At 39.1% G+C, this 21243-nt stretch overlaps 2 long non-coding RNA genes across 2 annotated transcripts in view; both read left to right on the top strand.

The window, feature by feature from the left end:
* Positions 1–2087, top strand: part of LOC103257166 — a 59310-nt gene extending 57223 nt beyond the window's left edge. Inside the window, exon 2 of the long non-coding RNA XR_504113.2 lies at positions 1783–2087. This is a non-coding gene — a long non-coding RNA (uncharacterized LOC103257166). The remainder of the gene's footprint in view (positions 1–1782) is intronic.
* Positions 1–4766, top strand: part of LOC103257168 — a 130461-nt gene extending 125695 nt beyond the window's left edge. The window contains exons 4-5 of the long non-coding RNA XR_002481798.1: positions 3464–3528; positions 4408–4766. This is a non-coding gene — a long non-coding RNA (uncharacterized LOC103257168). The remainder of the gene's footprint in view (positions 1–3463; positions 3529–4407) is intronic.
* Positions 4767–21243: the final 16477 nt, after the last annotated feature.

The following is a 21243-nucleotide window of genomic DNA, read 5'->3' as shown; positions in this document are numbered from 1 at the left end:
TCAAAAGCTTTCTTGGTTTGAGTGAACAAATATACTTTTTGCATATATCTAATTCATGTTCTGGAACATCCCTCAGTTTAGTGGGTTACCAGTTACCAATGGTATAAACTCAGCTTGAAGAATGGACACCTTAGGATAGGACAGTGAGATTTCCTTAACAATTGCTTTATAGCATATGTAAAAACCAGACATACTTCAAAAATCTTTACAAACACACTGCCATTTTTAGAAAAAAATGAGAAATAATTTTCCAAAATACTATCATATGATGAGTAGTTTCTCCCAAGCCACAGATATTTAAAAGACCTCATTTAACATGTAATGATTATAGTTTTCTTACACGAGAAAAAGTATTTTTATGATAAGCAACTTTTATTGAGAAATAAATAGAACAAGAACAGATGATTATACCACCAAGGCTATTATAAAATTGGTTCAGGCATCTAGTTTGGGAAAATACGTTTATGATGGATTTTCTAGTTTGAGCAAGAATTCAAGCAGTGTGAGTAAAAATATTAGAAAACTTATGACTTACGAATACCACTATCCCACAGCATGATGCTGATGTGGAGTTGGAATCCAACATCTCTGTATCCACAGGAAGCCTTTGAATTTTTATCAGGGATTTTCTAGTCACAGCCAATGCTCACATGCCTCCAGCAGAACTCTCCCTCTCTTACCCAAGGTATCAGCACCTTTTCTTGGCATATTTGCAGCATACTGCTGACAGACTCAGTCATGAGCCCACTGGAACTTGTGGAAACATCTTCTCTCTTTAACATAATATTTTAGTCAACCTGGGCTACTATTACAAAATATTATAGTCTATGTGGCTTAAACAACATGCATCTATTTCTCACAGTCTTGGGGGCTGGAATTCCAAAACCAGGGTGTCAGCGTGGTCAGGCTCCTATTGAGGGCTTTCTTCCTGACTTGCAGACAGCCGCCTTCTTGTTGTGTCTTCATATGGTGGAGAGAGAGCGTTCTGGTCTCTTCTTCATCTACTGAACACTAGTCCCATTATGGAGGTCCCTACCCTCATGGCCTCATCTAAACCTAATCACTTCCCAAAGACCCTGCCTCTAAAAACCATTGCATTGGGGATTAGAGTTTTGATATGTGTGTTTTGGGGGGACACAAACACACAGTGCATATCATACTGTGCTGCCTTTGGTTCGTGGCTTGTTCCAAGGTCCTTGTCTGTCTTCCTCCCGTAGCAGAGCTCCCAACTCACAACTCACTCTTCACACACTGCAGCCATAGCTTCTGTTTCTTCCCTTGTTGCATTTGTATAATGCTTCAATACAGCATATTTCTTTCTAAAATGTAAAATAAGTATTATATTTGTTAAAGAAATATTAACTCATCCTTGAGTTAAAAGTAATTTGGATAGCTAGCACCATTAAATACGCTTTCAAGTACCATATTCTCTGATTTTTCTGGATAGCTTGACTTTCTAAGGATAGTTTATAATATTTCTTTTTATCACTGAGTTAAGTATCTCATCCAAATTTTTAATTCTGAAGAATGTCTGTGATACAGAGAGTTAATAAATATATTTCACAAACTGATTATGACTTGAGAACTTAATATTATATGACTTATAATTGCAGAAGTTATCTTTTTTCTTTGCTGTAGTTAAGCATAAAAATAGTAAAAATTTAAAACATCATGTTTCATAATTTCTTTGTCCATAAATTTTAAAATGGCTTCATAGCCTATTTTTAAAACATACTAATCATTTCTGTACGTGTAATCTTGGGTATCCTCTGTGTTGTTTAGGACTTGAACATGATGTGAGAAGGCCGGAAGGGACACATGCAGTTTCCTCCTTCAGAAAAGTTGCTGACCTGAAGATAACTGCATATGGCAGCTAAAAGTAGAGGTAGAAATGTCAGTCAGAGGAAGCCTGCAGTTGACCCACAAGGACTTGCTGTATTTCCTTCCAGGTTCACAGTCTCAAGCACTCTCCACATATGTTGATATTAGTGTAGTGTGTATGAAACAGGAAAGGAAACAATGGGATATTTTGTTTGAAATTGCCTTCTATTGTGGATTTAATATCAATACAGATTTCTGTCATTTAACTTTTGATTTGTAAGTTTCATGCTTTTTGAATTCTCAATTATAAATCAATCTTCCATAACACATTTAAGATGTAGAGATGTCAATGGAGAAATAAGCCTTCTCCATCTGTTTTTATTATAGATGCTAGTATTGCTAGTATTATAGATGTATCATGCACAGAAGTAATAACTGCCAAGATTTTACATTAACCCTTCAATTCCACTCATTCTTTCTAATGGTAATTTCCTATTTCATTTCATAAATTAAGACTTATGGATGAGTTGAACCTTATATGTTTAATTTACAATCTTCTAAATTATAATGGTTTCACAAAGAAAAAAATGTGCCTCAGTAAAAAATGGATCTTTATTTCTAATTAAAAGAACTTTGGTCACAGAAGTTTAAAATATTTATGTAATGGTCTTAAATTTATAAGATATTCCAAGAATAAGCTATTTGAAAAGAAAAAAAAACCTTTTGAAGAGATAAAAGAGAGTTTCATATATTTAAAAAAATTAATAGACTTTTTTTTGCACACTTTTAGGTTTATAGAAAAATTTAAAAGAAAGTACAGAGAGTTCCCATATGCCCTCTCACTGACACTCAGTTACCCATCCTAAAATCCTACATTTGTTACAGTTGATGAGCCAATATGATACATTTTATTAACTACAGTTTATAGTTTGCATTACGGTTTACTCCTGGTTTTGTAAAGTTCTATGGGTGTGGAGAAATGGATGGTGACAGCTACCCATCATTACGGTCTCACACAGAGTAGTTTCACTGCCCTAAAAATCCTCTATATCCTCCTTTTCATCTGTCCCCACAACCCCTGACAGCCAATGGTCTTTTTACTGTTTTCATAGTTTTGTCTTTTCCAGAATGTCACAGAGTTGGAATCACACAGGTGTGGCTTTTTCATACTGCCTTCTTTCACTTAGGAAGTACATTTAATAGATACAGTTTTCAGGTCAGGTGGGGTGGCTCAAGTCTGTAATCCCAGCACTTTGGGAGGTGGAGGTGAGAGGATGGCCTGAGCTCAGGGACTCGAGACCAGTATGGCAAGACTTTATATCTACAATAAGTAAAAAAAAAAAAAATTAGCCAGACTTGGTGGCACATGCCTGTGGTTCCAGCTACTTGGAAGATTGAGGTAGAAGAATCACCCGAGCCCAGCCGGTTGAGGCTGTGGTGACTGTGAGCGTGCCACTGCACTCCAGCCTGGGCGACAGAGTGAGACTCCAACTAAAAAAAAAAGAAAAAAAAAAGATACAGTATTCTTGGTTGGTGATTTTTTTTTCCTTTCAATACTGGAAATATTCTGCTCTACTCTCTTCATATTTGGATGCTTTCTAAAAAGAAGTCTAATATAATTTTTACCTTTGTTCCTCTATAGGCACAATCTTTTCCCTTTGCCTCTTTCCAAGATTTCTCCATTGTAGGTGTTCAAGACTAGCCAAGGTATACACTTTCATGGTGTCTGTCCTGCTTGATGTTGTCTGAGTTTCTGGATCTGTGGTCTGCAGAGTGATACTAATGTGTTTCACATTTTGTGCGTATTCTGTTCTTGAATGTTCTTTTTCATTCATTCCTGCTTTCTTTCTGTATTTCAGTTTTGGAAGTCTATTGACACTTCTTCAAGTCAATTCTTTTCTTGACCATGTCCCGCCTATTGATGATTCCATAATAGGCATTTTTCATTTCTCATTTCTAAGAGTGTCCTTAATGTCTGACATTTCATTTTGAATCTTTCTGAGCATTTCCTGCTCTCTGTTTTCTTTACCTGTCTGTTCTCACACAATGTGCACTTTTGCTGTGAGAACCCTTATCCTGTAAAGTATAGTTGTCTTAAGTGCCCAGTCTGCTGTGACAGCCTTCTGGGGAGACCACACCTCCCCATGATATGCATGATCAGCTAGAGTCAGGACTCAGGGAGCGTCCCTTAGAAGACAGCCAAAGGGCTGGAGGCAGATATTGCAGGATACACTGTGGAGCAAGGACTGAAGAGCAAGGCAAAGCCAATATGGGGAGGGTGGGTAGGGGCTTCTGTGGCAGCAGGCAAGGGCTCTGCTGCAGGATAGGTAGGCAACGGAGCTCCAAGGTACACTGGCTCTGACCCACTTCTAGTCCCCTGCCTAGTCTCTTGTCTAGCTGTGGGACTGAAATTGTATGAACCACCCACAATAGCATCCCTGAAGTGCTATTTGGGGGCTAAATGAGATGAAGTCACCAAACGCCTAAAACAATACCTGGCACCCAGGGAAGAATGAGGTGGCTTCTTTCACTCCGGGCACACAAATTCAGGTTCTCATAGCCTTCTCACTCTCTCTCTCTCTTTAGATGTGCTTAAAGAGACCTTAACTCTTCTTCACGTGAAGACAACAAAAGAATGAACAGATGGAGTTCCATTTCACACAACCTAATGCCCACGGAATGTGATTCCTGATGGATTTGGTTTTGTCCAGTCTAGCAAATGACTGTTATCCCTCATGGTCAAAGACCAGAGGCAGAAACTGGGAGAAAATGGTCGTCAATTTCTGCAACCAGGTTACGGGGAGATGGGTTGGCATCATTACCAAAAACCTGCTAAAAGCAACACAAACTCTTTTCAGTATTTGTACCCCAAATTTATAGCCCTTCACCCACCCATTGTTAAGCTTAAGATTAAGACGTTCAAGTACAGTTTCAGGCTGACTCAAGATCTACATTAACATTTTCTGGTACATGACCACTGATGTGATTCTAAGTCTCCCTGGTCATGCTGACATTTTTAAACAGTGTTTTGGAATTTACAACATGTTATATTTTAGTTTTTCAGAGGAAGGGGCAGACAATTGCAACATTTGGAAGGAAGATAAAGTCACAGCATTTAAAATAATGGCCTGAAAGTCACAACATTTAAAATGATAGTTTTAAATTGTTCTGAAACACATTTGTCACAATCCCTTGTTTCCAGAGTCCTGGTTTATAACAGTTCTATGCTTTCATACTCACAGATGGAGGGGAGGGGATGATGCTCACACCAGGCTTTCAGACACACTCCTGCTGGCCTTGGACAGTTCTCCATGTCTCCTAACTATCAGGTGGTCTGGTGTAACTGGCTGTTTCTTCTCAAGCACCAAGCAATGGCTTACTAGGTAAGCTTGACCTTTCAGACCAGCTGGGCAAGGCTGGGTCAAGGAAGAAGGGAGACTGATCACATTCTGAGAGCAATGTGGTGAAAAGAAGAATGTGCACTTTAAAAATTCTAGCAGCTTCTATATTTAGCCCAATTCAGCTACAAAAGTAAGTTTCCTAATACAAGTTTCTAAGTATTTTCTAAATGACTGTTCTGATATAATAAAAATGGACTCTTTTTAGTCTGTAACAGATTCACTTACGATAGAGTTGAACTGGGATTCTTTCCGTTGTATCCAGTCTTCCCCTTTAAGTAACTGGTAAAACTCTCTAAGTGTGGGATAGAGCTTTGCAGTGTCGGCTGGCTCGGTTTGGTTGTGTTTCACTTGTCTGACTTAACTCCTGTCTCAAAGAATAAACATAAAGAATAAAGCAAAATCTTTCCCAGCCACCTGTCTCATTTCTACACTAAAAATGAACTTCCTTTTAGTTCAGTACTAAGGCACTTCTCTGACTCTGGCTGCCTCCCCTCCCCCCAAGCAGGTCTCACTGGGGTACCAGGGGCTAATAAATGTCACTCCTCTTTCTCCCCTGAATTTGGAAACAATAGATGGAGTGGCCAGCCAGAAAGAGGTCAGTGTAGACATCCAAGGCACCTGGCTTGGAGGATAGTGCCTGTGTCCATAGGGTTCCCCCTTGGCAGGTCCCTTCTCCTGGGGAAGCTGAGCTAATCCCCCTGGCTTAGCAGGGCAACCTGCTGGACCCTTGTCTGCTCCTGACAGCCTGGTGGTTTTGGGCAAGGCACTTCACCTGTCTAAACCTCACTTTATTGCCTGTAGTACCAAGAAAACAAGAACCTTTTCATGGTGGTTGTGAGAATTAAACAAAAACACAACCAGCGCACAAAGCACTGGAAACATCAAGTATTATTATTGCCTGTGTTCATTTTCTTTTCTTTTCTTTTTTTTTTGAGTTGGAGTCTCACTGTCACCCAGACTGGAGTGCAGTGGCTGCTCCCGGCCACCGCAGCCTCGACTTGCTGGGCTCCGGCGATCCTTCCGCCTCAGCCTTCCAAGTTGCTGGAACTACAGGCGCATTCTACCATGCCCGGCTAATTTTTGATTTATTGTAGAGATGAGGTCTCGCCTGCCCAGGCGGGTCTCAAACCCACAGGCTCAGGAAATCCACTCACCTCAGCCTCCTAAAGGTGCGGAATTACAGGCTGAGCCTCCGAGCCCAGCTGCCTGTGTTCATTTTCAAAACCACTTCCACAAAAAGTTTTTTGAAGACTGAGTTTTGGCAGTAAAACTACTTTGGGAAGCAGAGCAGCCTAGATCCCAGTTTTGAGGAGTTCCCCATATATGAGTATATTGCAGAATTTGAACTGTTTCTAATAAAAGCAAAGCAAACAGTATAAAAAAACCTCAAGCGTTATAATTTGCTAATGGGATCTTTCACTTATTTGGCCAGGAAGGTATTTTTATAGTTTTCCTTTCACATTTGTATCCTTCATCAAAAGACATTTTGGGAATTTCAGATAGTTATGAAGAGTGTCATTGAGTTAAGCTCTCCCTACTGTCAAGACAGCTTCCTGTCATTTGGTCTAGTAGTTAGTATTTGCCTAACCAGGAGACCCTCACTGCTTTATTTTCCTCCAAAAATAGTGCCTTTAATATCTCACATATGCTACTGGATTAGTGCCCCTTTCACACATCTCATGGACACAATGTCTCCGTCCTCTGAGTTTCTGGTAAACATCTTACCCTGAGACCACCAGACAGATCTGGGAAGAGTCTCCCGGGAGCTTAGGTGGGAAACAAAGCCTGCAATCCCCCCACTGTGTGGAGGTGTCATCCTGTGGTCCATGGTGGCTGGCTGGTGGGCATGCTCTCTGATTTCTTGAGATGCAAGTTTCCTTTTCATGGACAATAATTTGTTTTTAAACTTCCAATCTGTGGACCTTTTATCCATAGTGACCAAAGCATGTTGCAAGAGCTAACATATCTGCATATGACAAGTTTGCTTGGAGAAGTACAAAAGGTAATGTGTTAAAATTAGGAAGTGTGCGTTTCCACAAAATGGAAGATCCTTTAGAAAAAAATAAATACAGCTTGTCTGTTGGGAAAATAAGTGTGTTTGAGAGATTTGTTTTAAAAGTATTTAAGCATCTGGCCATTTCTTCTGCAAATGCTCACGAAAGTCAGTAGTGTTGTATCTGTGACTTTTCCAAGGATATTACACCTCAGGCAAGCTGAGCTAGAAGTATCTGACAGGAGGCATCACCATCTTCACCATCTTCTCAGGAACGAGGCTTTCCTGTGCATGACTGTCAGTCAGCCACTCCTGCCAGTGAATCTGGGAGCCTAGAGACTTATCCGAGGTGAATTAGTAAACTACTGCCTGGACTAAAAGTCATTTATGTAAGACATGGTCTATTTCTCCATAAAGGCAGATGGTTTTAAAAAGCTTGTGTTTGAAAACATTGACAATTATGTTGAATTTTCCTATGTGCTTGAAGTCTATACTAAGGCAGGGTGCAGAAAACTGCTCTTCCTGAAAAGGTATATGATGATGCTTCATCTCTGTGTGAAGGACAACCTCCAGGGTCTGATGGTGTGAATATTCACCATCGTTGGTCCACACAGCAAGCCAGCTCAGAACTGTGTTGATGCTGCCTGTTTGGTAGACTTGTGGCAGGCTCTGCATTTGCTTGAGCAAGGTGCGTGGGTGCTCTTCTTCACAATGTCCTGCAGATGTAGGCAGGGATGGCAAGTCAGAGCCAGACAAGTGATGCTGCCTGGGAGAGCCAGCTGCCACAAGAGCCAAAGCAGATGTCTGGCGGCGATTGTCTTAGATCAGTGGTTCTCGGATTTCAGGTTTTCAGGGTGCATCAGAATCACTTGGAGGTCTTATTGTAACCCAAATTCATGGTCCCACCTTCAGACAGCTGATCCAGTAGAGTGAATGGGGCCACCCCCAAGCTCTTAAAGAAATGTTGCAGTTGAGGAGGTCTCCCTTACAAGCAGAAGAAGACTTCAACTCTTGTCTGGGATCTTGACTTTACTGCAAGAAAGGGAATTCAAGAGCAAACCAAAGACTGGGGAGTAAGCAAAGTAGTTTATTGAAAGAAACAGCACCCACACGAGAAATGAGTGCAGGCAGGCTCCAAGTGAAGACTGGCCTGCCGCAGATTCAAATGGTGATTTTTATTGGGTTTCTGTAAGTATATGTTAGCTAGTGGGAGGAATATTCATTACATTTTTGGGGAAAAGGTAGGAATTTCTTGGGATTTAGTGACACCTATTTTCTGGCTATATTTGCTTTGGAATGGATTTGCTATTGTCCTCTGAGGTGTTAGTTAATATCATAATGATACTGTAATGAGTTACTGGGGCCCTCTCAGGTGCATTTGTCACCATACTGAGTTGAGCTGGTATTGGTTGGGTTGTTATCAGGAAGTTGCAGCTAGGGCTGACAAAGTGTTCTGTGGTTTGTGGTTAGATGCAAGGTGTTTTGTGACTTTAGGCAATATTTTTCCATCCTTCTCTCTTCCTGAGCTAGCCAGCCTGCCTCAGAACCATCAGTGCTTATCAGTGCCAGATATGTCTTTCTGCAAGTACAATCTGAGGATATGGCTGGCTTTCTATTTCCTGTCTCCTTAATTGACAGTCTGACCTGTTCGGGACAAGATCTATTCTAGATATGAATGTACCCTCATAAAATTACCTCTCTGTTTAAAATAAACTTAGTAACTGTCAACTGAGCCAGGTCATGGAAGAGTTCAGAAAAATTCCAATATGGTGGGCCAATCCTTTGCTGCTTTCACATTATAAATACAACGGCCTGGGTGCTTTTGGGAACCCCATTGGTTTATAATTCTCACATGTCTATAAAACTTGGTAATTATATATAAGATTCATGGAAATGAAAGGGAGATTAATTTCATTACATTACTCCTGAATTTACTATAAGGCTTGAATAGCTCAATTATTTCAGTGACAAGAAATCTTTCACCTGGATTTGCAATGTTGGAGTCAACCGGAAGCACAAAGTCAGTGGTCTATCTTCTTCTGTGCTGGCATGGCTTGGCTTCTGAAAGGAAGACAGAATTTTTCTCCTTAGTTTATATAGAAACCACATTGAATTTGAATTTCCATGTTGCACTATGCATTGCTCCACATTTTATTTTGCAATAGAGATTACAATGAAACAAAAATATATCCATGCTTTTCAAATAAGAAAATTACGTTTGTTGTTTTGTATATACAGTGGTACACAAACACACAAAAATACATGCACATGTGCTTTTTCTCTTTTGGATTCCTTTTTTCTCCTTACCTTTCCCTCTATTCCTCCACTTTTCAAAATCTGCTGCTACCTTTTCATTTTCTCTGCTTCAAACTAACATTGGCTTTGTTAGTCATTAGGTGCTTGCATATGTCACTGGTACACTTGGTTGCATCACATAAAAAATGTATGCACACAGGAAGTATAGAATTGCAGAGTACTCTGGTAGTTCAAGAGCTTTCAAACCCTCTTAGGCAAATCCCCAGAGTGAAAATGGGGGCAACTCTGTTTCCTTTTTGGTTCAGGACATTAGTACTGAGTTCACTATAGCGCAGGTGGACTGTTAACACGTGCAAGAATTGAGCTTTTGTTGAGTCCTATGTCAACATAGGACTTTAATTGGTTTGTGGAGAAAAAAATAAATGCAAGAAATCTAATAAACAGCACTGATTTTGTAGGTATTTTCTACTTAAGGAAAAGAGCTCCACTCCTGTGGGTCTGCATGTAGGACACAGACTTACAAGTAGCACAGGTGTAGGAATAGGGTGAGAAATTTGCAAGTGTCATTTAATTGCTGCTTTTCTGAGTTAATTTCAAAATGAAGGAGAGATCCGATGGAGGGTTTCATTTACTGAGCGAGAAACAGAGGGTGAGTTTTGGACTGTTAGGAGCCTTTTGTCTCAATAAGTGCCAACTATGACTGTTTTTTTCGTTCAGATATCAAATTTATGATTTAAAAATTGCATAATTCATTGATACTTGAATACTTTCAGTGAGCCAAAAAGGATTCCATCCTTGGAGAACTAAACTATGACAACATAATACATTTTTGATAAAGATGTAATGCCTAATTGGAAAACAACCAGCTTCCCATATTAACTTAGAAGTAGAGTACATTTTTATACCAGCAGTCTTCTAACCCTTTATTTTAATGGTAGTTAGAAGAAGTGATAGAACACCTCCATTCTCTTCCATAAATATGAGTCTATATGTGTAAATAATCCAGATGTTAGGAGTAAAGGCAATTTATGTGACTTATTAATGAATTCTTCTAAAACTCTAATGAAGCACATAAATCATACCGAGGCATCTGAACCTAATTTCTTCTTGAATCTGTTGCATTGTTAAGCTACCTTGTTACTAACTTTCATGCTTCTTAATCAGTGCTGCTTATTTCCTCCTTTGGAATCTACTAGGACATGTGGAATTTGATGATGCACACATTCTGCAAGAAGATATTCAATACAAAACTGGGTGTGAGATGAGAAGAAAATTGAGAAATTTGAGAAAATGATTCAACAATGACAAATGTTGCACCTGTCGTGCATGTCATCAAAATTGAAGGCTTTATTGATGACAGAAAAAGGGCAATTCTTGCTCTCAAGAAGCCTACAGCTTACCTGAGGAGCCAAGACATATATTGAAGGTTAAACAGTAGATGTAATGTGCAAGCCCCCACTGGGTGCAGAGAGGGAGGGAGCTTTGGACCACAAAGGCCTGGACTGACTTGTCAGAAAGCATAAGACTTGAAAAGCATCAAAGGTAGATGGAATCTTCACAGGAATAAAAAGGGAATGGGCTTTCTGCTAGGAATTCCAGATTGAAGAGTGGTCCCTTCAAAATCATTGAACCTAATGAAATACACCACATACATACTCAAATACACACCACCCCCAAATAAACCACATACATACATCACACAACACAGACACATCAATATAAAAGAATAAATCATTTTACCTAAATTGGTGATTTTTAGTGACAACTCCTTCCCTGTACCTTAGTCTTCTTCCTCTTCTTGTAATCAGAACACCTGCCAAGCTCCATCTTTCACTTAGTTAAGGCTTCCAACTTCTGCTTAAAATGCTTTAGTTTCTCCCATCAGTCTATATCTAATTACCCTGTTGTGTTTTATTTTGTTTATAACCCAACTCTACCCAACATCACAGTTTACACTGTGTGTGGCACATCATAGATACACAATAATTCATTCTTGGTGGATGGCACAAATGTGTGGATGCCCAAAACATACACACCTGCTATCTCCTGGTTTATGACCTGAATATTAATTAATATTTTAATATAACCTTATGCCATTAACTTTTTAATACAAAACCTGAATAATATGGCATTTTTTTAACATATCATAGTATTTTGAGCTAAGACTCCTAAACATCACAATTCCTTTAAACTCAAAAGAAAATATACAGGCAGCCAATAGACACATGAAAAAGTGCTCAGTCTCACTAATTATCGATCATCAGAGAAATGCAAATCAAAACCACATTGAGATACCACCTAACACCAGTAAGAATGGCCATCATTAATAAAACAAACAACATAAGCTGGCGAGGATGCAGAGAAATAGGAATGTTTCTACACTGCTGGTGGAATGCAAACTAGTGCACCCTCTTTGGAAGACAGTGTGGCGATTTCTGAAAAAACTAGAAATTGACCTTCCATATGACCCAGCAATTGCCCTATTGGGAATATACCCGGAGTAACTCAAATCATTCTACAAAAAAAAGATACCTAGACACGTATGCTTGTTGCAGCTCTATTCGCAATAGCAAAAACATGGAACCAACCATGCTGCCCATCGAGGCTGGACTGGATTAAAAAATGTGGTACATATACACAATGGAATATTATGCAGTCATAAAGAAAGACAAACATATGGACTTCACAGCAAGTTGGATGGATTTAGAGTCAATCATACTCAATGATCTATCACAGAAACAAAGAACAGAGTACCATATGTTCTCACCTACAAGTGGACCTTGAACAATTCTAATATTGTAAGAAAGGGATTGGCAGTAGTGGGAAACTGTCAGGGGAGTGGGGGTAGGATAGGGGCAGTTGAGGGAAAGTGCTAGGGGAGGGAGGGGAACACCTCATCAACAAGGGTAACTGCATAATCAACGTTTGTATACCTAACCCTGAATTGTACCCCATATCTCTATTAAAAAAAATTCAAAGTCTGAGCAAAATCTTTGTGGGAACAATAAGTCCTCATACATATGAATTATTGCAAGAAATCATAAAATTTAACCATCATTTATATGAAATAATACTTTTTAAATCCTGAAATATACCTTTCCAAAGCATGATGTTATACTTCAGTACCGAGAAATTTGGAGACTAATTCTATGCTTTTACTGATTAAATAGGCTTTTGAGCATATCTTTTCCCTGATCTCTTCTCCTAGCTGCTGAATTTACAACTTAAGGATTTTTATACTATTTTGTTTAACAAATTTTCTCAGAAACATCAGCAAATCAACCAACACTTATTCTTCATCTTTTATTAAGAAATGTGACTTTCCTTTGGTTCTTCATGCTTTTTGTATTTTCTTCAAGTTTCTCTATGTAATTTTTTGGTATACTTGAAAGGTAAGTTTATTAAATTATGTTTTCTATTCCACATCCAATATTCATGCTAATAAGCTTATTATTTTTTTGACTTTTAAAAACAATGGTAGCAAAATGGATCAATATATTATGAAAACAATTTAAATTTTATTATGTCTTTTTGCTGAGTCATAATTATAGTTTGGAGGCCTTGACTTTATGAGTAGACAGGACTTTTTCTTCTTCTGAATGCAGTACATGCTTAATTCAAGTTTATTTCCTTAAAAAGAAAAGTTCTGATTTCTTTATCCTTATTCTTTATTTATCTACTCAGGAAGCTAGCATCTGTTTTTCACACATTATTTACTGTATTCAATTTTTTCAGATTTCAGAAAACATTAGAATTAAGATTATTAATCAGTTACAATATGCATAAGGGATTTTTAAAGAAGGAAAGGTATTCATCTTCTTCAAGTGTTTTTCCTTAATTTAATATTACAATATCCTTTAAGATTGTTACTGATTTAAATAAGGATAAGGTGTACACTAGCATACAAAACAATATGAACTGAATTTCAATTGGAAGTGCCCCTGTCCAATCCCTATACTGTCAATTGACTTCTTCCACACAAAGCTTTTACTTTATATTTCTTGTTTATATATTCTTTATGTTATCTGAGCAAAATTAGCTAATTAGCTGTAGAGCATGTTGTGTTAGTGTCAGAACTGGCAGAATTACATTCAAAATTTCATCTTTAACAAATTAGGTAACTTAATTTTGGGCATACCATTTTACATATAAGGAAATTTAAGAAAGTGCATATCTGTTACATATTTTTTGCAGAGCTGTTTTGAAGATGAAATAAGAAAATATATGTGGATTTTTAAATTTGCAGAATTGGACAGGAAAAATCATGTTAATTTATATATTTTGCCTGGTTATATTTTTCATCAAAGTCACTTGTGGCTTTAGTAAATTATTACATCCAAATTTTTCATTTTATGTCATTTTCAAGTTTCATTGGCTGCTGTGGTCCATTCATTTGATTGTATGTATGTGCTATGTAATTAAATTAATATTTTTCTGAATTCATAAGTGCCTCATGTTTCATAGGTCTTCCCCTTTTGTTTTTTCTGAAATTGAGAAATTCTACAGCATATATTTATCATAATTCCTATTCCTTCTTAATTTTATCCTTATATAGGGCTCAATTAATTTTAAATTGCGTGCGCGCGCACACACACACACACACACACACACACACACACACACACAGACACAGACGTTTGTATGTGCACCGGTCAGTGAATAAGTTATATAGGGTTAATATAAGTTATATAAGGTTAATTACTATTAGCCTAAACTAAGGGAATAGTTTGTCAGAGACAATATAAGGGCTATTTTGTAATTTTAGGCACACTATTTTCTCTATCTGCATAAGACTCAAGATGGGGACAATTATTTAACCATTATAGTCTTTGAAAACATTTGACAAATGTCTTCTTTGATGCATGACAGCTTTTCTAGAATCTTTGTTGCTTCACAAATGCAGAAGGTGTTGTGGGATCTCACAGTGGGAAGATATAAACGTGATAAATTCAATTTGAGATAGAAAGAGAAAACTAGATTTGGTGACTAAGAGTTCTGTCTCACATGCAATCCCAGATCTGCCTCGGAGCCTGAAAATACAGCTCGTTTCCAGCAGGCTTTTGCAAAAGGCCTTAGCTGACTCTTTCTATTTTTCCCAGTTCTTGAGTCCCTATGCCTCATCATTATCCAATATGGATTCTGCTTTCAAGTGTCGAATCTGCTACTAAGTTCAGATTTTTTTGTATTATAACTATTTCATTTACATTAAATCCAACTGCTAGAATGTAAGCCGCTTCCATGTTTTCTTTTGCTTACTACTATATCTCTAGGGTCTAAACAGTGCCAAGAACACAGTAGCTGCTCAATAAATAATTGTTGAATGCAGGCTGGAGCAGAATACAATCATATTAAAGCAGGTTAAAATACTGTTTATATGAAGAGTGCTGCTGCTGCCGTGGGCACACCATGGGGCTCCCTGTGGTTCCTCTCAGAACTCTCACTCACCTTTCCAACACTGAGCCCCTTTCTACCCATTTGCCATCAAAAACAGGGAATAGATCCTCATTAAACTATGTATTATGGAAAATTAGCCTTGCTTATATCTAAAGAAGGCAGAAATAGACAAAAATCACAAACTACAGCAAACTACTATAGAGACAAAATGCTACAGGGGCACTTTGTTTTATTGCAATACATAGATACTGCATTTTTTACAAATTGAAGGTCTGTGGTGACCCTGCACTGACAGACCATTGGTGACATTTTTTAACAGCATTGTGCTCATTTTGTGTCTCTGTGTCAGTTTGGCAATACTTCAGAAGTTTTCATTGTTATTATATTTATGGTGGTCTGTAATCAGTGATCTTTGATGCTACTATTGTAATTGTTTTGAGGTGCCATTAATCATGTCTATATAAAAGGGCAATGTTTCCTCATCTCTCTCTTCTTCTTCTGAGACCTCCCTATTCCTTGTAGGATAGTATAATCTTTAATATGTGAAATGCCTTTTCCCCATCTTTTCATCTGTACAAGGGCAATCCTAATTTTGTAAAGTATGTAACAAAACTCTCCTCATATTTGCCACTATTTACCTGCCAAAGGGGCAACCCAGGCATGACACAAGCCACAGCCTTCTCCCTCCTCCCTACTTCTTACCCCTGACTGGAATTCAACGTGTAGGGCAGGAAAAGCTTACTTTTTTTCTCTACTCTTAGATTCAAACTAAATCAAACATATATATATATATGTTGGAACACCAAATATATAAAGATGGAACACCAGGTTTAATTACATATCACACTGGGGAGTTCACAGAGGAATGTGGTTCAAGGAGATGGTTAGATTTGGGGGTTCATAGATCATGTTAAAGGGTGATAAAGTGTGAAGAAAAAGCTAGACAAGGGAAAGGAAGTTTGGTGCTCCTGGGGATGAGTTACAGGAAGGTTACTAGGAAACCCATGTAAATAAGGAATGTTTAGAAAGGGCCATTTTAGAAAGGAATGTTTAGAAAGGTGACCATCCTTGCAAATAGAAATGTCCTTTGTGAAAGTGAATCTCCTTTACAACAGGGAGCTTATACTCTGCTTCTGGAGCTTTTCCTTTCTCTGCTCTTCTTCAACTGCCCTCAGCTCAAAATAATCCTCATGGCAATGCGGCATATTTTAAAGGTAGAGTGCTTGACTCCCCATCAAAGTTTTAGTGAGGGCTCCTATTTGAAACTCTTTTTCTCTATCTCGTTGTCATGAGTCGGAGTGCCTCTTGCTGTAAAGTGGTTCCTATTAGTGACCTACTGAGGTGAGAATTGGACAGTTGTCCCCTTGTTCCTAGGTCACTCAGAATGGTGGTCTTGGAGTCTCCTGCTCTGGGCCGGTCCTGTCAGAGATACTAAGGTGATCATTTCAGACTTTCCAGTTGAGCAGATGTGGGGGCCTTCCAGAGTCCTGTGATCACACTAATTTGATAATCTGTTTGCACTGAGCTATGTACTGCTTTGGGTGATGAGAGGCTCTCCCTCTAAGCCTTTACTCTGCTGTCCCCTCTGCAGACTCACATGCTCCTGCAGGCCTCGTCTTCGTGACTTCACTCACGATGTCCCCAGGAGTGTCCTGCACAGCTCTTTGGTCTTCCCAGGCCCTGTCCAGGGCCAAAGCCTAGGCTTCAAGCACCAGCTCGGTTTTCACCTGCAAATAAAGGCTTCCAAGATTACTTTGAGGGACGCCAATGTCTCTTTTGTTTATTCATGGAACAATTTTCACTTCCAGCTTTGAGGACCTCAAAGCAGAGACCTGAGTGTGTTCATTTTTTTCTCTTCATCCTTGTGGGGATTTTGACACTGCACTCGGAGACAGAAAACAAGGAAACAATCAAATCAGTACATTTTTGTTGAGTGTTCACTACCATAAATGTCTGCAGGATGGCCTTAGGGAAGAAATATCTTTTATCTGGTCCCCTATGAAAGTCAAAAATAAAAATTAATAAAGTAATTTTAGGATAGTAACTTTTTATTTTATTATTCTGGAACCAAATTAAAGCTTGTCTTAGCAAAGAAGCAAGGAAATCAATAAAAATTCATTTAAAATATTCCTGCAAGCTAAAGTGATGCTTAATATTAAATTATATGAAAATAAATTTTAAATAAAAAAAATAGAACAGCCCCTGACCGACAGGTACAAAAGGACCTTGTAATTCGTTTTATCTAGGAAAATAGACCCAGGAACAGAATGGATTTTAAATTAGTTTGCTTATTAGAAGGTATCTTATGTGAAAGGAGGCATTATCTCTTAATTAGAATAAAACCTGATATTTTTAAAGACATCTAAGTCAAATCATTGTGAAATGTGTGATGAAATTGATGAATTTCTCTACTAAAAATAGACTTGGATAATTGATATATTGTTGCCTTACTTGAGTGCTTTTAAGAAACATTTTTTTAAATAAATTTGAAAAATCTCTTTGTATATTTTGACACATGGAATGGATTTTCTTTTCTTTTCTTTTTAGATTTAAAAAATATAGTTTATTTAGAAAGTAAATTAGAGAGAGAGAGAGAGAAAGAGAGGACGAGAGAGATGATTCACCTGACCAAGGGAGGGGAATGGACAGTGGGTTCCACTGTCACAATTTATCTTGACAAGAGGGCATATCCAACTAAGATGGCATCAGCATGCCATTTCTGGGGATGCAGAGTGACAGCTGTCCTGAAATTCCTATTCATACCAATGGTGTTGGCCTGGGAATAAACATGCATTTTCATCCTAAAAGTGAAGAATCAGGAGCTTGCAAAGCCTGAGGATTTGCCCGGTGTCCCAGGCAGGAGTTCTGAGGCAGTGACATACCCTATCTGCTCTGATTTGTTCCAGGGGTATGGCCCTAGGCTCCGTCTATCACAAACAAACAAACAAACACACACTCACACCTTGGCCAATACTCCAGACTGATTTCTATTCTAAAGTGGCTATTACTGTGTGAATTTTTCCAAATGACACTTGTAATAAACAGAATTTTTTTGTTTGAGTTATTTTGAGGAAATAGCAAACATTTACATCATTGTGGGGAGATCATGTTTGTATCGCTACCTTATGTCACCATTTGCCATCAACCATATAATTTTTTTGGTAAATGTGAATATTCCCTAAGAAGAAATGCCACAACATTTTAAGGTTGGGGCCTAGAACTTGTTGAGAAAACAAGGGTGTTACTTTGCAGTGATGAAGTCCCAGAAATCAGAAAACTGGATATTACTGAGCATGGAGGGTAAAAGTTTGTACTGCCCATGAAAGGATGGCTGTTGTTTCCATCCTGCAAGGAGACGTGTCAGCACTCTTTCAAGCTGAATATAGGTGGCACATAGGATTGCAGTCTCACACTGGTTAATACATCTCAAGTAAATTCCAACCAGGTCCATAAGGAGTCGTGTACAGATGGTGATTGCTTGTCATGATGGGGAATCAAGGGTCATGTTTGCTGCATCACTGGAAAGGAGATGTCTACAATGTGGCAGATCTATGCCATGAACTGCTGAGTGGCAGTGCAAAGCAGTGGGCCCTATGTCTGTGCAGCAGGAGGCACAGATTTAGAAACATAGCTGTGAGGGAAAGAAGGCAAGTGGTGAGATAGAAAGCAGTACTACTGATGTCATCTGGAATACCTGTAGACTGTCTAGCACATACTTTACAACACCACATATAAAGAGCACCCACAGCAACATCTTTTCCCAGAAAAACATGTCAGGTGGAGGTAAAGGTGGATGGATTAGAGTGAGGACTGAGCTTCTGTTCCAGGGTAGACTTGTTTCTTCTGCAACACAAACACACTCAAACTCTCAGTGACTCACAGGGCAGTTGTTTATTCCTCACTTATGGTGTGTTTCCATCATGGGTCATCTACACTTACGAGCTCTAGCTGGAAGAGCAGCCTGCATCTGGTGCTCCGGGGAGAACTTGATGGTTTGGTGCCAGTGGGCTCCACACTGGTGAGACGTCATGCATACACCATGCCTAATTCTGGGATAAGAATGTCAGAGGAAGGGAAGTGGAATCACCCTCCACTCAAGGCAAAACATATTTGGGAACAATAACACGGTATGGGGGAATAAATCAGTGCACATTAGAGGGTATTAAACAGAGAGATGGCTTTTGGTGACGTGCCATTAGTCCATTAATGGAGGAGTACAAATAGCTCCATCTTGGGTCTGAGGTCAAGCAAAGAAAGCTACAATGACAATCCGGCATCTAACAGGCTGTGAAGTTAGATTTATTAATCTAAATTAATTTAACACAATCAATAGTATTAATATTACGTTGACATGATTGAGATTAGATGGATAGGAGCTTTAAATTCCCCACTATCATTATGTATCATTTTTGAAGTCTGGCTTTATGAGACAGCAGTACATTTTTGGTTTTAAGGTCAAGAGAGGATCATCAATAATAAATATAGGGATAAAGTCAGGTGACAGTTTGTGTTGCACTGATCTACTAATAAAGTTCTCTGCCATAGCTAATGACAGAATGGCTTGCAGTTATTGTGGCATGACTTAAATGAGAATTTTGACCCCATGTAGGACAGGGGCAAAGGTTGAAATTTTGCTGTAAAACTTCTACTTTCAGATGTCACACAGGTATGCATTCTGTAAATATCCTCCAATGCATAGCATTGGAGAGAATAAGGGACTGTGGAAATGAGAATATCAGAAAGGTAGGGCAGCTTGCTGAGAGACAGGGTCATTCTTTTAAGTCCATGGCTTTGTTTGCTTCAGAGAAAAAGTGTCAGGACAGAGACGGGAGCAGGACCCCATGTAACTGCTGCAGCCCTGACTTGGGGGAGGATGGGGTGGCATGCCAGTCCAGACAGAGCACCCAGTGCAGCATGGAGATGCTGCGTATGTACTGGCCTTGACTGCCCAACACCTGGTCAGGCCAGCACCCTGAGCAGGGCCTCTTCAAGGCAGAGCCAGCTGTTGGATCTCCTGTGTGACATCTAGGACAATCAGCCAGGTAGGAGGGGACTCACTGTCTGCGAATATCTCTGTAGCTACAGAATTGTGGTTTGGTCAAGGATTCAAAGGTGCCGCCCTCTCCTTCCAGAAATCACAAGTGTGTGGTTGTCACTGAAATTAGGTGAAGAGGACATTGGGAAGCAACACGTGTGGTTCACGGTGTCTCTTCCTCTGTGCAGTGCTCTTCTATGGCTCCTTGCTCTGTCTTGTCCCAGCATTTAGATAATCTTTATATCCTGTGAGTTCAGCTCAGTTGACATCTAGAAGGTTCTGTTGTAGGGCTATAGCTAGCTAAGGGGGGACTCCTCCAGACCTTGTGGAATGAAATGCTCTTGTTCTTGTTGCTCTGTGTTTCTAAGTAAATATTAAGTTCATGCATAAGGCCATGGCGTTTGTTTTTGGCATGGCAATACTGGGGTGTTGGGAGTTTGTTTATCGTTGGTCACTTGTCACTTGGAGTGACAGAGCAGAGTTGTGCTTGAGAATATGCCTTGCATTTTGCAGATCTGAAGAAAGTTAGAGCTATTTGTGGGCTAAAGAAGATGGAGCATCAAGTGGAAAAACAAGAACACTTCAGACATATTCTTCTGTTCAAGTTTAACAGAGTAGTGAAGGCAGCCAAGGTGGCTTGAAACATTTGTGCAGTGTACGGGGGAAATGCCCTAAGGGAAAACAAGGCAAGAAAATGGATTTTGTCCTTTCAAAGCGGGCCACTTCGACCTGATTCTCCATGCTCAGGAAGACCGTTGGCATTGATGAAAATCATTTAAACACTTTCATCAATGGTGATCCATGTCAGTAACCCGAGAACTGGCAAATGTGATGAACTATGACCGTCAACCATCGTGTGACATTTGCATTCGGACAAAAATGGTATGAACTTGTGCATCAACTCAACAGATTACAAGTGGCTTCACCTCTGTTCAGGTCACTCCTTCCAGGGTTCCTGTTAGTCTTTCACCAGGAACAATCCTAGGCATGGATTAAGATCAAACATCTGTGAAAGAAATGTCCAGCACCTTCTTCTAATTGTGGGGGAGAATTGGACCACAAGCATTTAATATTTTCTTCAAAACAATTCTAGCCTAATTTAAGGTGATTCTAGCCTCTTCAGGACCAGTAAATGATACTAAATTGAGTCAATTACATTTACAATAGGCATCCCCCCCAAAAAATACCTAAGAATACATTTAAGAAAGGAGGTGAAAGATCTCTACAAGGAGAACTGCAAAACACTGATGAAAGAAATCCTAGATGACACAAACACATGGAATAACATCCCATGCTCATGGATCAAAAGAATCAATGTTGTTAAAATGACCATACTGCCCAAA

This window comes from Carlito syrichta, unplaced genomic scaffold, assembly GCF_000164805.1.
Source record: "Carlito syrichta isolate Samal-C Ts95f unplaced genomic scaffold, Tarsius_syrichta-2.0.1 Scaffold301602, whole genome shotgun sequence".
Taxonomy (NCBI): Eukaryota; Metazoa; Chordata; class Mammalia; order Primates; family Tarsiidae; genus Carlito; species Carlito syrichta.
The sequence above is the reverse complement of the archived record's forward strand: the minus strand, read 5'-3'. Positions and strand labels throughout refer to the sequence as shown.